Here is a 12570-nt window from a genome sequence, read left to right as displayed (position 1 = left end):
CGCTGTTTACAGTGAGCGCAACATTGTGACAACATATAGCCATAATGCAGACCTATAGTTCAAGGGGCGTGCATATGAGCACTTGAGTCATAGTACCGCCTTGTACTGATAGATGCTGATAGTGAGAGTCTTGTGAAAATAGCCATGTTTTGAGGCATTTGAAGAATGTCCAAAATGAACTTTCCGATCTTGGTGAAAGTGGTAAGGCGTTAAAATGATTGGCGGCCACTACCAGGAAGCTGTGACCCCCTGCTCTTGGCAATTTGAATTTGGTGATGGATAGGAGCTGAGTAGGTGGCCCGAGTGGATCTGTTTGATTGCGAGCTTGTAAATTTGCTGAACCGGTATCTAGGTGCAGTGTTTTGAGAGGCATTTGTGAGTTAAAGTCAGAGTTTTGAACACTATGCACTTCTGAATTGACAGCCAGTGAACATTTCTTCTGGCCGGTGAGATATGGTCTCTTTTTGGGATATTCAAGGCTGCTCTTAGTGCATTATTTTGTATGATCTGTAGTTTTTTGATCATGCCGGTAATCGATCCTGCGAAAAGGGCATTGTAATAGTTTAATCTGGAGACCATGAGGGCTCGTGCAATCGTGATGCAACCGTCAGTGTGAAAAATGGCTTGCAGTCGTTGATGAGTTTAGTTGGGGGGCTACTGACTAGGCAATTGTGTTTACATGTGTGGTTAGTGAAAGGGAGGAGTATAAGTGTACACGCAGAGTTTACTTCTTTGGAGACTGGGATAGTGTTGCCATCGATGATAAAGGACTCACTGGCTCAGGCAAGTTTGTTTAGGAGTGTTTGGGAGCCTATAAGGAGCAGCTCAGTCTTATTGTTTAGACATAGTGTAGAGCCATCAAGGCCTGTATAGTTTGATAGATTGTGCCCAATGAAACGGAGTCAGCGTTGTGTGTTCCAGTGATGGGTAGGAGGATTTGAGTATCATCTGCATAGTTGTTATAGGAGATACCGAGCGTGTCAAGGAGGTCGAAGAGAGGCTTTGTGAATATATTGTAAATGTGGAAGAGACACAGAAGCCTTGGTGAACTCTGCAGGCGACTGGAGCCGGCGGGGGGGCAGAGTGGAGGGAGGTTTGCTGAGACAGCGGTGGAGAAGACCTTCATTGTTCTGTTTGATAGGAATGATGAGCACCAAGCAGTTCCTTTGGTGGAGAAATGAACTGCAGAGGAAAGGTGTTGGCAAGCATTTTGTGGTCCACCAAATCAACAGCAGCTGAGAGGCTCAGCAGTAGGAGGGCAAGTTTGCCCTTGTCTTTGATCTCGTCCACTTGTATTTTTAAATCTAGAAGTACAGATTCCGTTCTGTAACCTGGACGGAAACCGTATTGGCGCAGTCCAAGAAGATTGTTGGCTTCTAGATACCTTTTGGATCTAAGGGTAAACTCCTCTGTCCAGTATTCTCGTAGGAACGAGACAATTGTGATGGGTCAGTAGTTGGTAGGGATAGTAGGGTCTAGATTAGGCTTCTTGAGGAGGGGGAACGACCCAGGCCTCTTTTAGGTGAAGGAGGAGAAGGAAGTATTAATGAACGCAGAGATGAATGGGGCTAGCTCTGTTTCGCAGTCTTTGATGACTGTGGCTGGGCAGATGTCCCCTTGGCATCAGGATGGCTTCAGGCCGTTGATGATTTTCGTCACTTCTTGGTCGGAAACCAGGGTAAACTCTTAAGTAGTGAGGCAGGGATGTGGTGAATGTGTCGAGTTTGGGAGTACCTCAGTGGGTGGCAATTTGTTTTGTTTTTTCTCTAAGATTTTCGTTTGCAGAGATATTTGGGCTAAGAAGGCATTCTGTATATTAGAGCACCTTTGGTGGAGGGGCTGAAGATTCAAGTTCCCACAGTATGGAATAGAACACTCGGGTGCCTGAGTTTGATTTTTCAATTCGCTAATTGTATGTCAAGCTTTTGGTTTGAGTATGGCCCGCTTGTAAGATTAGGATAGGGAGCTGAAGTGGTCTTTGTTGGCTACTGATGGAGACTTTTTCCATGCAGTCTCGGCTGCATGCTTGGTAGATCATAAGGCTTGGAGTTCATGAGGTGTGAATTACTCATGTTGACAACAAGTAAGACCGACTCAAGTGATCACAGTTCAAGGATGTTTATTGAACAATGAATGCTGCATGCAGGTTGGAAAAACGCCTATTCTAAACCTAAATCTAAGATTGGAGCAGGCGTCGACCATCAAATGAAAAATGAAGCAGTCCTAGTGGCGTTGTGTCAAAATAAAAGGGCCTATACTAAGAAACCTGTTGCCAAATCTTACAACTAATAAAAAAGGGGTGTGGTATAGTTATCAGTAAAAGAAAGCAGTGTTCTCAAATAATACATCAGGATGCGATAGCTTGGGTCTTTTGCCCACGGTTTGAGTACTGGGTAAGGTAGGCGCCTGGAGCAGAGTGTTGGGCTTCTCTAGCACAAGACGACAGTTCCAATGGCAGTTCTGAGGACCCTCTTGATTCTTAGCCTTCCTTCACCGGGTTTACTCTGGCTCTCGATCAGGGTGATGGTGTCTCACCCCTGGGTCCCCCTCTTCCGGGCATTGACCCCTCTTTACTTCCGTGTTCTTTTTACACAGTTCAATGTTTAGAGGATTAAACTCATTTTCGTTTAACACTGCTTGTAGATCAGTCTTTCGATTGTACAGGGATTTTGCTTGACCCTCTGCATGACCACTTTGACCTTTTTCATTGGCCCTCCTATCGATTTCTGGTAATTGTCGTTTCGCACAGATGGGAATCGACCAATCTCTCTTGAGTGAGCACCCCCGTGGTGCCTGTTTCCCTCTGCAGCTAGTCTCCCCATTTCTCTCTTTACAGTTCTATAGTTCATCAAACTTTGGTTCAAAACTTGCCAATTTGCGATTCTCACTCAACACAGCCCGGTTCTTATCATTTCCCCTTCGACTCACTGGCTGTTATGAACCGTTGGGGTTTTCTTCTTCATTGGCGTCCAGGCCAGTATCGCGATCGTAGGAGTTTCCCTCGCTCCTGCTTATTGGCATAGGCCTGCCCCGTGTACCAGTGACATCTGCTGCAAGACAATTGTGCTATTGTTCGCAGTTTTAGGCTCTCTTCCACAAAGGTTCTGCGGGTCTGGGATGAAAAGGGCAAGGTCACTTCTCTCCTCTTCACCCTCACGATGCCCGACGACTTTCACCGACTTTCTCCTTCAGTTGAACTGCCGTGCTTGATTAGCCGTCTCCTCAAACTGTGCTCTTTTGCTCCCCTTTTATCCCTGTGGGGAAAGGAAAGGGCCGTCCGGTGTGTGTGGTTCAGGTTAATTGCCTGATTTTGCCTGATGCTGGGGTTTTGGCATGTCATGTGAACAGTTTTATTTAACCATTGTTTGTGGTGTGCTCACGCATTTGTGTCAAAAAGGGAAGGTTTGTGTTTTTCGGAGCATCCTACAGAGTCTGAAGGGAAGGAGGAGTTATATGGAATCGGATTCTCCATATTTGGGTTTGGGATGATCTTGAAAGGGTAAGTTTGGGAGGGTTTGTTAAATGGATGAGTGACGAGGGTGAAGAGCAGAACAGAGGGGATTGTGGGACTGGTAGTTTTCTGTGATAGTGGATTGGGTGTTCGGAAAAAGATGATCAGAGGGACGGGATTGGTAGGGTTTGCTGGGCAAACGGAAATAGCTGGCATCGTGAAATGAATGGAGGGGATTGTGGGAACCGTAGTGTTTGGCCCAGATAAACTAAGTGTTCAGGACCAAATAACCGTAGGAACGTGGAAAGGAATGTCCAGGGTTGTTTGCGTCGGTTGTAGGAAAGCAGAGGAGTTGGTCTACTCTATCATGCTAATTTTCACTCCTCTTCCTCTCCAACTCCCCTCCCTGTCTTCCCTTCCTTCGAATATCTTTACAAATCTGTTACTTCCCCTCTCGCCTTCTTTCCTAATTATCTACAGACCACCTGGCTTGGCTCCCTCTCCTCCTATGATGACCTTGATCACCTTCTTTCCCTCATCTCTCCCTCCCCCTTTCCCTTTACTGTACTTGGTGATTTCAACCTTCACCTTCCCTCTTCCCCTCTTCTTTCTATTCTTGACTCCTACCTTCTAACTCCTCTCCTACTCATTCCTCAGGCTCCACTCTTGACCTTATCTTCATCTCTTCCTACTCCTCCTTCCCAGTCTCTACTCTTCCCAACTATCTTTCTGACCATGCTTTACTCTTACTCCCTCACTCCCCCCACCCTCTCTCCCTCCTCCCCTGTTTCCTTCTCTCGTTGGGATCTCCGTAACTTTAGCCCCTCTCTTTTCCTCGACACATGCTCTTCCTCCCTACCCCCTCTATGATTTCTCCTCTCTCTTAGCTAATGAAGCATTATCCACACTGACCTCTATCTCCTCCAGCCTTGACCAACTTCACCCTCTATCCACCTTCTGTCCTACCTGCAAACCCTCTCAACCATGGCTCTCCTCTCAACTACCACCTATGCGACGCCTCCTTAGTGGCCTTGAGCGACGCTGGCTCAAGCTACGCTCTCCCTCTAATCAAACCTCCTACTTCTCATATCATTCTCTGACTCCTCCCTTAGCTCTGCTAACCACTCCTACTATTCTAACCTCCTCTCCCGCTCCTCCTACCCACGTCGTATCTTTCAGACTTTATCTTGTCTTCTCTCCCCCTACCCCTGACCCCCTCCTCTCTCTCCCTCCGACTTTGCTAACTTTTTCTCATCTAAGATCCTTACTTTACGCCAAAACATTCTTCGCTCCCCTTCTTACTGCCCTCCTCTCTCACCACCCTTTCCGCTTACATGTCTAACTGCTCTCCCGTTACTCCTTCCGAAGTCTCACTCCTACTATCGAACACTCGCCCCACTGCTGCCCCCTCTGATCCCCTCCCCACTCCCCTAATTCCTCAAATCTACCCTCTTCTCATCCCTTACCTCACCTCCTTCTTCAACATCTGTCTCTCCTCTGTCACCTTCCCTCCTGAGCCACAATCATTCCTATACGGAAAAAACCCTCTGCTGGCCCTCTCCTTGCCTCCAACTTTCGGCCAATCTCTCTTCTCCCATTCCTTTCTATGCTTCTCGAACGCCTAGCCTAATCTCAACTCTCTGCTTTTGTATCCAATCTCTACTCCCCCCTTCTCAATTTGGATTCCGCCCCAAACACTCCATTGAAACTGCCCTCACATCTGCTTCTCCGCTCGCTACTCTAAGCAATCCTCTATCCTCGTCCTCCTTGATCGCTCTACTGCCTTTGATACTTTTGACCACCCCTTGCTTCTCAATGCCCTTTCTTCCTTTGGTTTCAAAGGCCTTGTTCTTAACTGGCCCTACAGATTCTGCAGGAAGGTGAGGTGGCGTCGGATCACGCCATAACGGTGGCAACAGACATTGCTGATACCGGATTTCGCCAACTGGGCAACAGGGTTTGCCTCCGACGATTGGAGGATTCCAGAAGATCTGTGTCCTACCTCAACGGACATGGCCCAGGACAAGGGAGGCTCGACGCCCGGACCCCAGACCCAGGATCCAGAACCAGGACCTTCGGGAAGTCCTCCGAACAAGTGGAGGAGAGTCCACCCCGTTCCACCCTTCGTGCCCACGAGGCCTGTGGACCCCTCATCCCCCTCGCCGGACCCTCGAGAGGATATGGCGACGGATACAGCGACGGGGACGGATGACAACGGCGGCGATGATGCAACGGACATCTCGTCATCGCTCCCACCACTCCAACCCCCTCCCCCCCCTTCGGGCCTCTCCGCCCGACGAAATTGGCTCTTTTCACGCCATGATGGCCAGGGCATCCAAGCTCTTCCAGCTCTGCCCTGAGGAACAGAAAAAGGAAGGTTTTCTTTACCACTGACGAGAGGCCAAGAGAAAGACGGTCCTCGCGGTGCCTTTGCTCGACGACATCTGGGACGAGGGGCTGGCTATCCTCAAGAACCCTTCCACGACACCCGCCAAAACGGACAAGTATGAGAAGAAGTACTGGGTCCCCGATGCTGCCCCCTTGTGCCTTAGGGCCCAGCCCACGCCAGACTCTGTCGTCTCGGCAGCGGCCAAGAAGAAAGCAGCGGGTGCGGCGGCTTCAACTTCCACTTCCCTGCCGGACAGCGAGGGCAAGAAGTTGGACTCCATGGTACGACGATTAAGGCGGCCAATGTCTTAGCGATTGTGGCCCGTTACGACAGGTAGCTTTGGTTCAAGATAGCTCCTTTGCTAGACTTCCTACCGGACGACAAGAGGGCGGAGGCCCTACAGATTCTGCAGGAAGGTGAGGTGGCGTCGGATCACGCCATAACGGTGGCAACAGACATTGCTGATACCGGATTTCGGTAGACTCGTTCTCGACGTACCCGTTCCAGGTCCCGGTCCTCAACGCGTTCGAGACCGTGTGCACCTGTGAGGTCTTCGAGGAAGACATCGACGTCTGAGGCGTCGAGGGCGTCGACAGGCTTTCTCGAGGCTCCGGCTCTGAGGACGTCGTCGAAGTCGTCGAGGGACACGCTCGGGGCTCCGGCCTCGAGGGCTGTGTCGACGCCGCCGATGCTGGAGGCGCTGCATCTGACGTCGACGTCGAGGAAATAGATCCTCTCGGCGCCGATGCCGGTTCTCTCGGCGCCGATTCGCTCAACGCCTTTCGTGTCGGTGGTACCCCGTGGCACGGGAGAACCCCCTAGGAAGGCTCTGGTTAAGAACAAGCACTCTCGGGTGCCTTCTTTTTGCCACCTGGACTTTATTTCAGAGGCGGATGAGGATTCTGATGGCCTGGTTCCTAGTCAGGTTCCAGATGAAATTGTCTCGGGCCATAGTCAGTTTGACGATTTGAGACAGTCACTGCATGATGCCAGTGGACTGGACACCTCTCCGGAGGTGGAGTTTTGTAGGCCTGAGCCTGGCTCTCATGCCGATTCCTCGTACCAGCGCCTTATGGCTAGGGTTTCTGAGTACTTGGGATGGTCTGCTCCCCCAGGGGAGTTTGTGCAGGATGATCTGACGGACATCCTTGATGTTGGTCCCCCAACTGATCCGGTACTGCCGTTCCATATGGCTTTACAGAGAAGGGTGGCGGCGGCTTGGACTGCTCCGGAGAGTCTCCCGGTGGTGGGCAGATCCTTGTCGCGAAAATACCGTCCAGCCAGTAGCGACCCCTGCTACTTGACCAGGCACCCCACTCCGAAGAGTTTGGTGGTGCAGGCGGCCACGGCCCCGGCAAAGCAGGCGTCGTACCCTACCATCCCTCCTGATAGGGACGACAAACGTTTTGATGGCTGGGCGAAGAAAGTGTTTTCTTCTGGTGGTATGGCGCTTCAGGCGGCCAACTTCATTTGTGCCTTGTCTCGTTTCTCACACACTCTGTGGAACTGTGTTGCATTAGCGGCTGAAAATATTCCCGAAGGGGACGAACGGGATGGTTTCCTTGCTATGGTCCAGGATGGAAGGATGCCATGTGTGAGTCCGTTCATTCGGGTTTGGACTTAGCTGAATGCGTCAGTAGGTCCATGGCGGCGAGCACCGTAATACGCAGGTTTGCCTGGTTGCGGAAGTCGGGGTTTGCTCCTGATGTGCAGTCCCGGCTCCTCAACATGCCCTTTGACGGTGAACACCTTTTTGGCAGCAAGGCTGACGAGAGCCTTGAGAGGATGCAGACCTCAAAAGCTGCAGCGAAGTCGTTGGGCGCTGCAGTTCGCCAACCTCTGCCTTTTCGTCCTAGGGGACAGCAGTGGAGGGGTGGTTCCTTTCGCTATTACTCCTTCAGTAAAGCGAGAGGAGCTGGCAGTCAAAGAGGCCAACACAGGGGTACCAGAGGTGGACGACAGGGTACCCGTGGTGCCAAGGCCGCTCGGGCAGTTGCCTCTTTGCCCTCAGGTAACGCCGCAGCCGCTCCCATTCAGTCATGAGGCCATGTCCCATGGTTCGCCGGTTGGGGGGAAGGCTGGCGCAGCATCTTGTAGAGTGGCAAGCCATTACTTCAGATGTGTGGGTTCTGGAGATCATAACCCACGGCTACTGTCTTCCCTTTCGGCACAGGCCTCGCGACAATCCACCGGGGAACCTCTCTTTGCAGAGTCCAGATCCGCTCCTTGCGCAGGAAATTCAAGCCCTGCTGGAGAAAGGTGCCATAGAACTGGTGCCTGTAGCGGAGAGGAACAAGGGATGGTATTCCCCTTATTTTTTGATTTCGAAGAAAGACGGGGGATTGAGACCCATCATGGACTTGCGCGGTTTGAACAAACTCCTCAGGAAGGACAAGTTCAAGATGGTTACTCTCTCTCAAGTCCTCCAGGCCCTTCAGCTTCAGGACTGGTTGGTGTCACTCGACCTCAAGGATGCTTACTTCCATGTGCCGATCCGTCCCAAGCACAAGAAGTACCGGAGGTTCGCGGTTGGCGACTCGCACTTTCAGTTTCGGGTCCTGCCGTTCGGATTGACCTCCGCCCCGAGGGTTTTCACCAAGCTCATGGTGGTGGTGGCAGCGCATCTCAGGCAAGGGGGGATTCACGTCTACCCCTACCTGGACGATTGGTTGATCAGGCGGCGCTCTCCCGAGCAAGTCCTGTATCATCTGTCCGTCACCTGCCACTCCCTTCACAGGCTGGGCTTCTCCCTCAATTTAAAGAAGTCCCATTTGACGCCAACACAGCGGCTCCAGTACATCGGAGCAGTGCTCGACACTTCCCTGGGGCAGTGTTTTCCTCCCCAGGTGAGGGCTCTTCACATTCAGCAGATGGTGCACAAGTTTCAGCATGCCCAGACGCCCCCAGCGTTCGAGTTCTTGAGGTTGCTCGGCCTCATGGCATCCTGCATTCTTCTGGTGCCAGAGGCTCGCCTGCGGATGAGATCTTTGCAGTGGGCGCTCAAGACGCAATGGTCGCAGTCCTCCGGCAGGATGTCGGACCCGGTTCAGGTGCCGCCCTCGGTCGCCCGGGACCTTCTGTGGTGGGCCGTCGAAGGCAACTTGATGAAGGGGGCTCCATTTTGGCTTCCCTGGCCGGAGGTGACGATCGTGACGGATGCATCCCTCACGGGTTGGGGAGCTCATGCCAACGGGCTGACAGTCAGCGGTCGTTGGTCTCGTCGGAGTCCAGACTCCATATCAATCTGTTGGAGCTGAGGGCCGTCAGGCTTGCCCTGAAGGCTTTTCTGCCGACTGTGCGAGGAAAGAGTGTCCTGATCCTGACGGACAACACAGTGGCCATGCACTACCTCAACAAAAAGGGGGGGGCAGGGTCACTTCCTCTGGGCAGGGAGGCGATGCAGCTCGAGTTCTGGGCCATCCAGCAGGAAGTTTCGATCTCGGCAGTTCATCTGGCCGGAGACGAAAACGTGAAGGCGGACGCTATGAGCAGGCAGAGCACGATCTCTCACGAGTGGGAGTTGGCTCAGGAGATTCTCCTGGAGATCTTCGCCCTTTGGGGGACCCCTCAAGTGGATCTCTTCGCCTCCAGTGTCAACCGGAAGTGCAAAAGGTTTTGCTCGCGGGAATTTCCTCCAAAAGGAGCCTTAGGAGACGCGTTCGTGGTGGAGTGGTCATTCCCACTGCTGTACGCGTTTCCTCCAGTCCCCGTCATCCCGCAAGTGCTGCGGAGGTTACGGAAGTTCGGTTCCTGGATGATCCTCATTGCTCCGGTGTGGGCTCGGAGGACGTGATACCCGGACCTTCTCGACTTGTCCATCTGCCCTCCGCATCATCTTCCCTACCGAGACGATCTGCTCTCACAGGAGGGGGGTCAGGTTCTCCATCCAGAGGTCAGATCCCTCAACCTTCACGCTTGGCTTCTGAAAGGTTGAGGTATAGGGATTGGGACCTCCCTGAAGACGTGATGGAGGTGTTGCTTTCGGTCCGAAGGCCAGCAACAAAGTCTCTGTACCGTTGGCGTAAGTTCTGCGACTGGTGCAGAGTTCAGAATGTGGATCCTTTTGCATGTGACATCCCCATGGTTCTGTCCTTTTTACTTTCTTTGGCCCACAGGGGCTTGCAAGTGGGTACCATTAAAGGTTACCTGGCGGCGCTGTCCATCTTTAAGCGCTCGTCTGAAGAGTGTTCTTACTTTAAAATCCCTTTAATTTCACAGTTTCTGAAAGGGCTCACTAATGTGTTCCCTCCGTCACCTTTCCTGGTGCCCGATTGGGATTTAAACCTTGTTCTTAAGTTTCTTATGGGTGCTCCGTTTGAGCCTTTACATTCTTGCCCTTTGAGGCTGTTAACTCTGAAAACTGTTTTTAGTTGCGGTTACTTCCGCTCGCAGAGTGAGTGAGTTACAGGCACTTTCAGTTAGGCCACCCTTCACTGTATTTCACAAGAACAGGGTTGTCCTTAGAGTTTGTCCTTCTTTTCTTCCGAAGGTAGTGACGGAATTTCATTTGGCCCAGAAGGTTGTTCTTCCGGCATTCTATCATCCTCCGCATCCTGGTAAGGAAGAGGAGAGGCTCCATAGGCTTGATCCTAGGAGAGCTTTAAGCTTTTATGTTTCACGCATGTCCCGGGTCAGAGTGGATGATCAACTCTTTATTGGTTACGCTGGAAAGCGTTTGGGGCAAGCTGTGACGAAACAGACTTTGTCTCGCTGGATTATTTTGGCCATCTCGGAGTGCTACCGCGTGGCGGGTAAGGACCCACCGGCTGGCTTGCGGGCCCATTCTACCAGGGGTATGGCTGCGTCTACTGCCCTGCAGAGGGGTGTTCCTATTCGCAACATCTGTGATGCAGCCACCTGGGCTTCAGTACATACATTTGTAAGTCACTATTCCCTCGATTCCATCCGAGCACAGGATCTGGCCTTTGGCAAGGCGGTCTTTTGCTCTGCTATTTGATTGGCTATTCTAAATTTTGATTCTAAATTCTTTCCCTCCTCCTTGCTCTGGTACTGCTTTGGGAGTCTGTCATAGATATGGAATACGTCGGAGGACCCAATCCCCTCGAAGAACAAGTTACTTTCTTACCTGGTAACGTTCTTTCGATGGGATGGTCCGACGACGTATTCCATATCGCTCCCGCCCTGCCTTCCCCGCTGGAGAATTTCTTTTGCGATTGCAGCTTACGTTCCGCAAGGCTTTGTGTCTGACTGGCAGTTGACTAGTGTCACACGTTCTGGGGGAAAAAACTACAACTGAGGCTACGGGCGTCGTGCGTCCTACTTATCACATCGGATGACGTCGGAGGAGGCCCTCGACGACGGCGCATTGACCTCATCGACGCAGACGCCGAAAAAAGTTTCCGAAGCAGCACAGCTGTGGTGATTACGTGTCATAGATATGGAATACGTCGTCGGACCATCCCATCGAAAGAACGTTACCAGGTAAGAAAGTAACTTGTTCTTCTCCAGCATGGCTCTGGCATGGATTCCCATGCTAACCCTCCCTCCTTCCCCTCTGCGGTTCTTCACTTGGTCATACTGCCACTTTACGTGCTACCAAATCTGAGGATGGCTGCCAAGGGAGGGGCTTAGGGAGAGGGCAGTCATTGGCTGGGGGCAGTATGACCCAGAGATCAGTGATTGGTTACTACTAAGAAAGACAGATCAGAAACAAAACTGATACTGATTTTTTCTTTACCGAGGATTCCCAGCCTGACGACTGGGAATATTCATGAGCATGTGAATCCATGCTGGAGAAAAGCAGTTACAGGTAAGTAACTTGTTCCTTTTCAATTTTCGTAAAATATGTTCCTCCCTCAACTTTCATGCCACCAAACTCGACCATTAATCTCTTCCTTCATCTTCTCTCGTCTTTTCTACTGCTCTTCTCTCCTCTTTGGCCACCCTGCCCCTCATCTTGCTCCTCCCAAATCACTCTATCACTCTGCTATCCGTACCTGTTGTCTTCTCTCTCCTCATGATTCCATTTCTTCCTTGCTGTCCTTGGCTGGCTTCCCTTCCACTCACCTTAAATTTAACTTCTTTTGTCTCGTGTTTAAATCTCATTACAATCTCGCCCCTCCCTACCTTTCCTGTCTACTCTCATTCTACTCTCCCTTTGGCGCTCTCCGATCTGCTGATCTCTTCCTACTCACTGTTCCCCTGCCTCCCTGTGCCCCTTCTTGTTTCCGATCATTTCAGCTTCTTGCGCCCCTACAGTGGAATTCTCTACCTCTCTATCCGCTCCATTTCCTCATACCCCTCCTTCCATTCTTCCTTGAAATCTAATCTTCTTCATTCCCCGCCTGTTAACCTCATTACTTCCCTCTTACTCTTTCTCTGTTCTGCTTCTCTGTTATAGACGTACGTAGATTGTTCTACTTATTGTTTTTTTTAAGGTTTGTCTCATGTTTATAATTATGCTTCCAATCTTGCTATGTAATCTTGTTGCTATGTAAAGCGCTTTGGATTAAAGCGCTCTATACATTTAATAAATACAAATAGGAAAGCAGAGATTCTGGGATGGATAATATTCGGATGCAAGCAGGTTTGAAATCTTGGGGGATTGTTTATGTACGGAGGAGTCATTGGATCTAGGTGGAAGAGATTTAATGGGAGGATGTGAGGCAGATGTGTTCTAACCTACAAAGGTCTCATATATATACCATTCTCTCCTTCCTCGGCATAGTGCTGCATCTCACCTGGAGCATTCCCTGGAGTATTACCCTGG

At 51.0% G+C, this 12570-nt stretch overlaps 1 protein-coding gene across 1 annotated transcript in view; it reads left to right on the top strand.

Annotated features, from left to right (window-relative positions):
• The window catches only part of CSTF1 (cleavage stimulation factor subunit 1), a 272321-nt gene that overhangs the window by 196567 nt on the left and 63184 nt on the right, over window positions 1-12570 (top strand). The window lies entirely within an intron of this gene.

This window comes from Ambystoma mexicanum, chromosome 3p (genome assembly GCF_040938575.1).
Source record: "Ambystoma mexicanum isolate Mex_15411 chromosome 3p, UKY_AmexF1_1, whole genome shotgun sequence".
NCBI classification, from domain to species: domain Eukaryota; kingdom Metazoa; phylum Chordata; class Amphibia; order Caudata; family Ambystomatidae; genus Ambystoma; species Ambystoma mexicanum.
This window is presented reverse-complemented; position numbering and strand designations above follow the sequence as displayed.